Source organism: Eublepharis macularius, chromosome 3 (genome assembly GCF_028583425.1).
Source record: "Eublepharis macularius isolate TG4126 chromosome 3, MPM_Emac_v1.0, whole genome shotgun sequence".
Taxonomy (NCBI): Eukaryota; Metazoa; Chordata; class Lepidosauria; order Squamata; family Eublepharidae; genus Eublepharis; species Eublepharis macularius.
The window spans coordinates 58,196,519-58,208,584 of record NC_072792.1 but is presented as its reverse complement, the minus strand read 5'-3'; positions in this window follow the sequence as shown (position 1 = coordinate 58,208,584).

Sequence of the window (12,066 nt, the reverse complement as noted above, 5' to 3'; positions counted from 1 at the left end):
TTGGAAGGGAACCACCATTTGTTGGTGGAAGATGGGGAAAGATTTTAAACTTTCTAGAACTCTTTGTTGGTTCTCTAGTAAAAGAACTGAAGGCAAGTTGCAGGCAAAATGCAGACAGCCATTACATTATTCATAAGCATAATGTGGAAGAACAATTAGGAGATGGGTGAGATATCTGGTCTTTTGTGCTGAGCTGAGTATATCGCAGTGGTGTTTTAGGACCTAAGCTGAAGGAGCAGGAAGAAAGTGATGGCATGGGAGAGGAAAGACAAGAGGTCAAAATCTGATATCCTGACAGTGTTGAGGCACTAAGTTGAAATGTGTAAGACTGGTAATAGTCCTTTGTAAAACTATTACTGGCCTCCCCATTGGTGAGAAAATGTATTTATTTACTTCATTTATACCTTACCTTTCTCCCAAATGGGAACCCAAGTTGGCTTACATGAATATTCCTCTCATTCATCTTATCCTCCTACCAACCCTGTGAGACAAGTTACGCTGATAGTGTGTGACAGGTCTCAGGTCACCAAAGATGCTTCTATGACAGAGGGAGGATTCTAACCTGGTTCTCCTCGATTCTAGTCTGACATTCTAACCATTGCACCACACTGACTGTCAGGTATAACAATAATAATGGGATATAAATCAATAACAATAATAACAAAAAATTTTTATCATGCCCACTTGCCTTTAGTAATTTACCATTTCAGCAGCTACCCAAGAGTGTAAGTTCACTCATCATCACTTCACCACAGATCAATCAGTCAGTTTGCCTCTACATGATGATTTTCAAGGAAGATGCACTCACATAGAAAAAGTCACCCATCTGCAATGCCATAATATTCAGCAGGGGAGGGGGATTAATTCAATTGCAGCAGTTATATGGTTGCACCATGATCATATAAATCACCCCCATGAACTGGCAGCTGTTGCCATAGAGAGCTTGATGTATTATGTGTGACCTGTTCTGCACAGATGCATTTGGGGCTGAAGTAAAATTCAGGGAGGCAAAATCAACCATGTTTCAGCTGGTACAGTGGGGAGCTGCATAACCCTTGAAGGAGGACAGGATACAAAAATGATAAGTACAACACACTTTGAAATATTTGACTGAGAGCGGGACCACAAGTGACGCCTGACACAGGTTGGACACTTGCCAGCTTCCCTCAAGTTTTGATGGGAAATGTAGGCAGCTTGGCGGAATGTTGGACAAGTGACAGTTGAAAAGTCCATTGGACAGCAGTCAGAGAGTCAAGCTGCAAGACCAGGATGCCTACATTTCCCATCAAAACTTGAGGGAAGCTGACTAGTGTCCAACCTGTGTCAGGCGTCACTTGTGGTCCAGCTCTATGTGAATAAGAATTGGTAATCTATAATTCTAGCCATTTCACCCAAATTATTAGGCAACATCAGCATATGCATTTGGATTCTTAGGCTACTTTCAATGAATGGACAGTGTTTCCACTTCCTTGCAATCGACTGCATGGGTTAGTCTGGCCAGACAAGAGGCTGGTATTTTTCTGCTCAGTGCCCTTTAAGTCCAAGAAATGTGGGCACTGTGCCTTTAAGAAACTTTTAGTTTTATGTCTGCTTTTACTTTCAGTTTTAGTTCAACAGCTTCTCTGCTGCTGCATTCCTTAGCTGCCTATTCAGCTTCTCTCCCCTCCCATCTTCTCGCTGGAAGTGGGGAATAGAGATGGAAAGAGACAGAGGAAGCTAAATGCTATTATAAAAAGCACCTCATTTTGACCTTGCTTTTGGACTATCAGGAAGAAAAGAATATAAAGAAGTTTTTTTAAAAAAACAAAATCAGATTTTTTCTAAAAAACACTCCCAAAGCTAATGGCCATAGAGCTTTGGTGATGTTCATTTGACCACATGCGTGCAGGTTTATGCAGACATATGTCCCATTGGGTTTAAGTGTGCATAGGACTGCAGCACTGAATGTACGAAGTTGCCTTATTGGAAGGCTATTGGTCTGTGACTAGGGTTGCAAGAAAAATGTTCTAATACAATCTTAATGCAATTTTATTTACCAGGGCCATTTTCACATGTCTTACCGGCGCCGGTGCATCATGGAAAGCTCCTGCAAGGACAGCGTCTTCCTGGCACGATTTTCTGGTTCTCGCATGAAATCGCGCCAGGAAGACACTGTCCTTGCGGGAGCTTTGTGCAACGTACTGGCACCGGTAAGACGTGTGAAAACGGCCCAGGTGGTGCTATTTACTTTCATGCCATGAAACGCTTCAACTGCCCATTTCCATATTACTAATAATTATGTCCTGTCAAGTCACAACTGACTTGTGTTGACCCTTCATGGGCTCTGAGCTTTCATTAAAGGAACAGTCGGCAACCTGAGGCTTGTTTAGCCTAGCATTTTACTCTGACTGGCAGTGGGTTTCACGACCGTTCCCAGGCCTGCTACTAGAGATCCATATGCTTGGGATTTAGGAACTTTCTGCATGCACAGCTTGTGCTCTACCATTAAAACTGTTTTCCCGCCACATTATCTTGAAAAAATGTATCTGAAAAAGTGGTCTCTATGAACTTTTGTCACCATAAATGTTTTGATCTTCAGAGTATCACAGAAGTCCTTGTTGCTGGAAAAATGTGTGAGAACTTTTTTGGGCGGGGTAGGGGGACAGGAATTTAAGCTCAGTGCTGGCCAGTTAACAGCAAACAGAGAAGACCCAAATGTAAAATTATGAATGGGCCCAATTGTCCTTACATTTGATGAAGAAGGTTTTCTTTACCAGTAAGTCTACATCTTGTACACTATTTGGTTTCTTATAAATATTATGTACTTGTTGAAGGGAAAAAGATCTGAAATAACAAGTCAATCAAAAAGGTGTAAAATTAATAACAGCTTAAAAGTAACTGTTCTAGAGTAATAGCTAGGTTAATCTGTTGCAGCAACAATAAGCAGGAGTATTGTGGCTTGAAAAACCATATTTTCATACATTTAGATAAATCAAAGATAGTATGTGTTGAAGATAGCAAGTTTAACTCTTCATCTTGCAAAAAAAGAGTTTATTTTATTAACATAGCAATATTTTGGTGGGATCGGCTTACAGCTGGTTCGTATTAAAAAACAGCTAGCTGCCGAGCTCAGCCTCAACTTGTGGATTCCTGATCCAAACCATTATGATGCTGCCTGGGGGAACTATTCTTGTGCCATCTCCCTCCCCCACTACCATACCTTCTATCAACAAATGCCACAGCCAGCCACCAGAAGGGAAGATGTAGCTACTTATCAACCGCAGAGCAATACGGTCAAAGAAAAGGAGATGGACTATGAGAGTATGGATTCACTTGCTCTGTGTTTGGGCTCCCTTTCTTGAGTAATCAGCTGCTTTGCATGAGTTTTGAATACTCTGCCATGGAGTCTATAGTTATTGTGCAGAATGGCTCACTTTCTTGAGAGATCTGCTCTGCCAGAATTTTGAGTTCTCTGCTATGAATCCACTGATTTACTCTGGGCTATTGATCTTCTCACCCTGTACTCATTACAAGAAAGATCACTTGTCAAGTTGCCAGTGAAAGGGATATTTACAGGGCAATTCTTTCCTGGGAGTAAGCCCCATTGAATAGCCCTGAGTAGGTTCCAAGTAGTGTTTCTTAGGATTGTTGTCTTAAAAGAGCAGAATGGACAGTTTCTATATCAAAGTAAATTTCAAGTATAAGAGGAGTGGGATGCCGAAACAGGGTCAGTTGTTCTGAGGGCTTGATTTGCTACCTCTGTGGTATGATTGCCAACCTCCAAGTGGATCCTGGAGATCTACCATCATAACAATTGATCTCCAGACTGCAGAGATTAATTCTCCTGGAGAAAATGGCTGCCTTAGAGCATATATTGTATGGCATTATACCCTACAGAGGTCCCTTCTCTTTCCCAAGGCTCTCCAGGCTCTGCCCTCAAATCTCCAGGAACTTCTAAACCTGGAATTGGCAACCTTACTCTATGGGCGGAGACAAATGAAAGAACATGACATTGTCAAGAATGATCTAGGACCCCACTGTGCAATCCTAAAATGACTTACACTCTTCTAAATCCATTGACTCAATTTAAGATTGCACTGTGTAGTCACTCACAAGGAAGTCTCATTCAGCCCAGCATTATAGAGGCTCGTTGATATCAACGCTATAATAATACACATAAAGAGTGAGAAGGGAGAATTGTGCCCATTAGTGGAATGTTCTGACACATCATAAAGAAGAGGTGAGCTCAGGACTCACCATCTTCTGGCTTACCATATTTTTCAAAGGCATTTGTGGAGGGTGGTGGTGATCTGTGATCTCCAGTTGTTTAGGTCAGGCAGTTGACATCAATGGTAATCTCCCACCCAAAATCTGCTGCTGGGCAGTTTCTCTATCACAATGGGGAAAAAATTATGCAGAAGGTTTCTTAGGGAAAGTTCCAGGTAACTATATGACCACATGAAACTATTAATGAAAAGCTTGTTAACTTCCTGCATTGTTTATTTCATTTCAGACTGGGATTTATGTCGTGTTGCATCAATCAGACCCACCCATAAAATGTTTATACAATGAAGCCCTTATTGGAATACACATTGAGGAAACCTGGTGTGCGCTATGCTATTATGCCAGAGTCAAATTATTTTGATTGATAGATTCTACATGCCTAATTTATTACTGTCATTATTGTGATAATTTAGGGGTATAAATAGAAATCTACAACAATTCAATGTAAAAGGCTGTAATGAGCCTGCTTCAGCAGAGGTGTGGAACGGTCCTGAAGACTAGCACATAACTAAAAACCCATTAAGTTGATTATAACAGTGCTGAGGAAGAAAATAAGGAATGCTTTCCTGTATATCCATAGCTGTAATTTTTAAGTGTCCAAACTCAACCATCATGTATGTTTGTTAATTTAATGAATATATCAAATGTCATAATCTCCATAATCATTAAATGAAACACATGGTTCAAAATAAGAATGGCCATGACAGCAGGTAAAGGAGCAAAGGAAATCAAATTGTGGCTATCAAGTAAATAAAGCAGGAGCCAAGCAAAAGAAGGAAAGCTGTGTTTGTGCTTGCATGTTTTGTGTGCATGAGGGAAGGCTACGTTGCTAATCATGAATGCTTGGCTTTTGGAGCTATTCCCTAAAGTGCCCAAATGTGTCCTGATGTAATTAAAAAAATAATAATAAGAGTGGGAAAGACAGCAGTTGCTATCACCTATTTACTGTCAAATTAATTCAGCTACTCCTGAGATGCCTTCTGTATCAGGAGACCGAGGGTGTCACTCGCTTTACGATCCATCCGGAGAAGTGAGAGCGCTGTTGTGTTTGATGGCTCTGATAATGGGGAGAAGCTAAGCAATTGCAACAGATACATCATAGATTTCCTCATAATTACCTGACCTGTTACACCGTGTCACTCTGCCGCCAAACACACTGTTTTTATGTCAGAAGCTGTATGGGCATTCTTTACTTTGATCATTTCATATTCTGCAGATGTCAGCATTACTGTATTTTAATTGACTCTGGGGTAGCATTAAAAAGCACCTTCTATTTCAGTTGCTTAGACCTGATGAGACTGACAACCTGGCATTTACGAACATTAGGCCTGCATGGTAACTATGTCAGGATCAGTGTGTATTCCTGTAATCCCATAGGAAGTCATAACAAAATGACGCTTGAACAAACTGCTAAGAAACGGTCTTTGCAATGGCTATCTCTGACATTGTCTAGGCATAGGTATGCTTTCTCAATGAAATTATAAAAAGGGCCTACTTTTTCTCCTTGTGATGAAAACTAATTTGATGACATTGTCGATCAGAAATGTATCTATCATGCTTAGGGAAAACATGCAGGAAAATATCCCCTTCCAAACAAAGATAATTGGCACTCTCCCAGCATGCCATCTTCTGTGCCATATTTGGTTTCTACTGTGCCCACAGAGGGGAAAAACCCCTGACTGTAGAGATCATAGAATCATATAAATGAGTTGCTGGAAAAGACCTAGTTATTTTTGAATTATCTTTGTAGAGGGACTGAATTTGTCCACAACCAACCTTCCCTAACATTCTGTCCCAACATTTTAAGAAGCAAGTGCTATGCACAAGTAGTTTCCTTCCCATACTGCCTCCTTCTGTTCATAGTACCTAAACATTATAATAGCAACTATGTCAGATCAGGTGATATGTAATTCAATACAGGGCCATCTTGTTAACCCCTGCCCTATACAGCATTTGGACCCAGACAGTTGTTTGGGTCTTGTGGTCACAATCCCAGTCTTTGGGGAAAGAAGAGGAGCAATTAAAATACAACTTCTTACTACAACTGATACAACTGTTACTTATTGGGAAAAAATGATTGACTTCCATTTACAGAAAGATGGAGTAAACACATGTATATTTTTATGCATCTACTGTATTGGAGAAGTGTACACTAGAAATGGGCACAAAACAAACTACGGAACAAAATTCCATATGGAACAGCCAGTTCGTAGTCAAAGAACCACGTGTTCTGTGGGACCGCGTTTTTCCTAACCAATCAAACTTCTCTTACCGTTCCATTGCCGGTTTGGACACTTTTGGTGCCAAATACTCCCTCGCCCAGGCAACGGTGGCAGTTTTTAGCTTGCCCCCAATTTGAGGCCTCCAGGCTTGATTGGCAGCTGTCCCTGCCAACTAGAGAGCTCCCATTCTGGCTTATCCAGCCAGGAAAAGGGGGGGGGAGAGGTTAGAATCTCCAAGGCAACTGAGGAGATGGGCCTTCAGAAGTCATGGTAACACCAATCCCTTCCTTCCAAAACCGTTAGGCAGGTTTTTCTGCCAACCAGAGTGCTAATGTATTGTTCAATCTCTCGGCTTTTCCCATAAATAGGAGAAGCCGTGTGATTCCTGGTTTCAGTTTCTCTAGAGTGGGAGAGGAAGGAGAGCTTGTTGGCTGGCTGTGGTGTTGGGACTTGGATCTTTGGCCTGCACTTCTGGCTGCTGGAAAAGGGGCTGAGAAGCCTCTTTTCTCTTCCTTTCTTGTTTTTCTTACTGACTGGGGACTGGGGAGGTGTTTGGAAAAGGGTGCTTTTTTCTCTGAGCATGAAGGGGGCCATCCTGGGCCCCCCTGAACCCCAAACCTTGAACCGGTTCGGAAATTGGGTGAGTTTGTTAAGTTCGTGTTCCGTGTTCCGTGGAAATTAATGAACAACGAATTGAGCGGTTCAGGGGTTTTTTGTTCCGTGCCCATCTCTAGTGTACACTCTCAATGTCTGCCTTCAGATTTTTGCTTAATCCTCTCTCTCATTCATGTTTCTGCAAACCACCACCAGTTGCTTTCCCTTGGATTTCCTGATGTCTGATTACTAAGATGATTACACATCAGGAAGCGTCAGATGACTGCCATAGAATGGTTGAAAGGGAACATAAAAGATTTAAAAAATGGCTGATCCATAAATGACTTATCACCTCTTTCCTCAATTCCCTCAAAATTACACTCTGTCAAAGCTGCCTTTAAATTTAAGGGCATGGCTGTCAAGGCTTGCCCAACTACATTTGTGTGTAATGTGTAGTGTGCCTCTTAGTGTTTCAGTAACATTTTTCAGCATTGCATATTAATTAGTACCATGAGTTAGATACTATGTGAGAACGAAAGACACTCATAGATGCAAATCTTTCCGTGCCTTCCCTTTTCCACAGCAGTCCTCTGCATCCTCAAAAAAGGCATTGCTGTGAGCATGGACAACAGGCTACCAGATATGGCGGGGGGGGGGGGTGCGGAAGCTTGGTGTGAATTTTTTTTTTTTGGCTGTCAAGTCACACCTGACTTATGGTAATTTCAAGGCAAGAGACAGTTTGCCATTGTCTGTCTCTGTATAGCAGCTGTAGCTTCTCTGGTAGTTTCCTATCCAAAGTCTAACCATAGATGAACCTGCTTAGCTTCTGAGATCTGATGAAATCAGGCTAGCCTGGGCCAGCCAGGTCATGAGGATTGAGAGAAGTGAATAAAATTTCTGACAATCATGAGGTGGGTCAATTTTGCCCAGTTACACATTCTCACTGCAGCCTGCACCCATACCTGGTAGCTCTTTGTCTGTGAGGGTTGAATGACCTGCAGCAATGTATTTATGAGGCTGCTATGGAAAGAAGAAAGCACAGGAAAATGCACCACAGTGAGCACTTTCCAGCAGATCAGCCATAGCATGCAACCTGTTTTTCAATTGTCTCTTAGACTTCACAATCAGCCTCATAATTTCTTCACTTTCAAGCAAGCAAACATGTCTAGTTGACCACAATGTACTACAGCCAATGCAAACAGTTCAGCTGCTTGGGCTGAATAAAATGTCGGTAAGGGTGCAGCCTCAATGACTGCATGTCCTGTAGTAACTGCATATCCTGTATAGCGCTTCCCATCTCTAAGAAAGCTGCTCCCATCAATAAAAAGTTCAAGTTCAGAGAAAAGAGAATACAAGTAAAGAGAGTTCAAGTAAAGAGAATACATTTGAGTTTCTCAATTAGCTTAATGAATTTATCAAAGCATCTAATATTACTTCTTGTTAAACCTGAGTTTTATCAAGACTGATACGAATTTGAAACAACTAGGACTACTTAGTGCACAAACCCTTTAGTACAAGATCCAGAGATGAATTATAGAAGTATTACTTAGATACAAATAAGGCAGGGTGATTTTTTTTTCTCCCAGGAAGGAGCCCTTGAAACTCCATTTACCATAATTCCTGTATGGGGCTTAGATACTGTGGAGCTGTTCCACCATTCAAATAATCACCAAGTAGTATTTTTAAATGAAAAACAGGTTACAGCTTTTATACCTGAATCAGCCCATGTACTAAACTCAGTCTATTGCAAAACTCAAAGCAGGTAGCTAGGCAAGTCCTGACAAGCTATGATGAATATTTAGCAGGCGGCAGCACTTTCCTTTGAAGTTGAAAGCCAAGTATTGAACAGTTGTACCCTCTGTGGGATGCATATTCAACTTACAGACTTGTCCAGACTGAGGAGTATGGGTAATCCTGTTCCTGTGCACTTATAAGGTATCCCATAAATGAGTGCCAACCTCCAGATGGGGTCTGCAGTTCCTCTGGAATTACAACTGATTCTAGACAACAAGGATCCGTTCCCCTGGAGGAAATGGCAGCTTCAGAGGATAATTTCTATGGGATTACATCCCTGCTGAGCTCCTTCCCCACCCAAAATTTCCATGAATTTGCCAATTGTCAGGCAATCATTGGACAGCCTGCCTCCTTCCACCAATCACCAGTAGTGTCTGAGTATAGAGGCAAATCAATGGGAGTTTGAGTGCCACCAGCAGGCACCTGGCAAGCCTAGTATGGTCTCATGTATATGTTGGTTATTAATTGATGTATGATAAAAAGGCTTATACAAAAGATGGCAAAAGCAGGGCTTTTTTTCAGCTGGAACGTGGTGTAACGGAGTTCTGGAACCTCTTGAAAATGGTCACATGGGCTGATGACCCCACCCCCTGATCTCCAGACAGAGGGAAGTTGAGATTGCCCTCTGTGCCATGCAATCTAAACTCCCCTCTATCTGGAGATCTGGGGGCAGGGCCACTAGCCCGTGTGACCATTTTCTCTGAGAGCAACCCATTGAGTTCCACCACCTCTTTCCCCAGAAAAAAAGCCCTGGGCAAAAGGATTTGCCTATCTACTTATTCCTGAATTATGGAAGTTTATGTGTATGAAAGGCTTAACATTTACCATAAATACTGAGGGAAAATGTAAGGAAAATGGTCAGTCAATGGTATCTGTTGCCAAATAGACAAGCTAAGATTTATAATACATCTGATAAGTGTTGGCACTGTGGAATAGGCAGTGTTTTTTTAAAAACCTTTAGTGGATATGTCTTCAATCAAGAAATTATTGGAAGATGGTAACTTCGCCTTTCAGAATGTATTGGATTTAGAATCCCTTCATTACAGCTCTTATTTATCTTTACAAAACATTGGAAGAAAACTAACCCTCCAACCAAAGGGGAATGGATTAATAAACTAAAAGGATTGTTGTATATGGTAAAATTGCCCATTTAAAAATGAATCCTGTAAAATATTGAAATTTGGTATCAGATGATATAAGAAATGAACATGTGACAGAAAATAGAATTTGATTTTGTTGACACTGTTAATTGGAAAACTAGGGTGATTAATGGAAAAAATGATGTATACTCATAGAGTATTAAATTGATGCATATTGCTTGTTTTAATAAAATTAAAAAATATAAAAATGCCCTCCTGCATGGTTCTGTTCACCTTGTTCTGTAGAAGGAGTAGAAGAACTATGTGACTTCCTCAGGCAGACCGTTTTACCAGGTGGGAATTGTCTAGGGTTGAGCATCCCAAGCACCCCAGACTTGCCACAGACCCCTTACTTGAAGGCCAATGGAACCCCAACTGCAGGCACAGGAAGCCCCAGGGAGGGGGTTCAGCTATAGACAGCAGCAAGGGGAAAAAATCAGGGGGAGAAAGCAGCCAGGTGCACGCTGCTCAACCCCAAAGGGCAAGAGGCACACAAGCCTGCCTGAGATGCCAACACCGGGACGGAGGTACTGGAAGCCACTGCACAAGCCCTAGGAGGAACCAACAGCAACAGCCACCTGGGAGAGCCAGCTGGACCCCAGGAGACTGGCGCAGCACCTCATGAGCAGAGACAGAGGAGGCCGTACCACATTGCCTGGAAGGGCCCTGCCAGCCCTGTCTTGCGGGAAAGAATAAGAGAGAAGAGAAGAGAGAAAGGAGGCACACCTAAGGAAAGCCCCAGCTGGTATAAATCCAGCCCTGCCCTGCAAGAGAAGAGAGGAACGCAAGGAGAAACTAGGACAAGGGAAGAAACACCTGAGGGCATACACAGCTGGACAGCGTCAGGAGTGGGAAGGAGCCTGGGAGGAAGGGCGGGGGAAGTGGGAGGAAACCCTATAAAGGCTGGCTTAGGAGACAGATTGGGGTGGGTTGTATAGGAGTGGTGTGGGAGTTGTTGGAGGTTGGATGGCAAGGAGGAGTATGAGCAAGGAGGGCAAGGAAGGTCAGTGAAGGGATAGGTGAAAGAAGGTAGGTGGTAGAAGCAGGGTCAGGGTCAGGGTCAGGGTCAGGGTCAGGGTCAGGGTCAGGTTGAGCGGGCCTGCGAGTGGATTGAGAGGGAGTAAGGGTGGGTATACCTCCCCTCCTTCCACAAAGCGGGAACCCGCAGTATACCTGACAGCAGCCCAGAGCCAGAGTCAGACACCCCAGCATCTGGCACAGCAGCACCCGGGATGAATCCTGACAGGAATCACAGCAGAGAATGTTTAGCTGCTGTTTGCAATGTAGCACTTCAGAAGGTTTTGCTCAAATAAGCACAGCTGTCACAGCAGAGTCTATTGGGAGAGACGGTCCTATAGCCAGTGCCGGATTTATGTATAGGCTAAGTAGGCTGAAGCCTAAGGCCTCTAAATCTAGGGGGCCTCCACAGGCCTGCCCCCCACAGCAGGCCATCTCCCCTCTCCCAAAATTGCAAACCCCAAGACTTTATGCGAGGGCAGGGGCCGGCAACTCGGGCCCAGCAACTATGAGACTCAGGGCCAGCCAGTGGGGCCCGATTTGAAGCTCTGGGGCCCAACTTGAAAAATTTTTGTGGGGCCCAGTTCACAGCCAAAGTCTGCAGAATCTTAGAGATATAAATAAAATCCATCTAGATTGCCCTGGTGCAGGGGCCCCCAATTTGATCAAATTGCTCCAATTGCCTTAAGGCCAGCCCTGATGAGACTATGCAGGGGTTGGACTGACAAGCCCTGCCCCTTCTAGGTCCCTGGTGCCACTATTCAGAGTACAGACTCCAGGACAGCAGCCCAGAGTCAACAACCAGCTGCACAGCCTTCCCCAGCTCAAGGGTCAGGTCAGTAGTGGTATGTTCTGCACTTTAATCAGTGGGAGAGTGTGAGTGGGGGGCCGGCTGGGGCAGATAGACCAGGCAAGCAAACTCTCCCAAGTCCCTTCCATTCCTTCCCTCCTCCTTAGCTTGAACAGATCAAGGCACGCACATGTGACTGGCACTGGCCTCACCCCTCCCAGGCAGGGAAGTCTATCTTTCACACTTC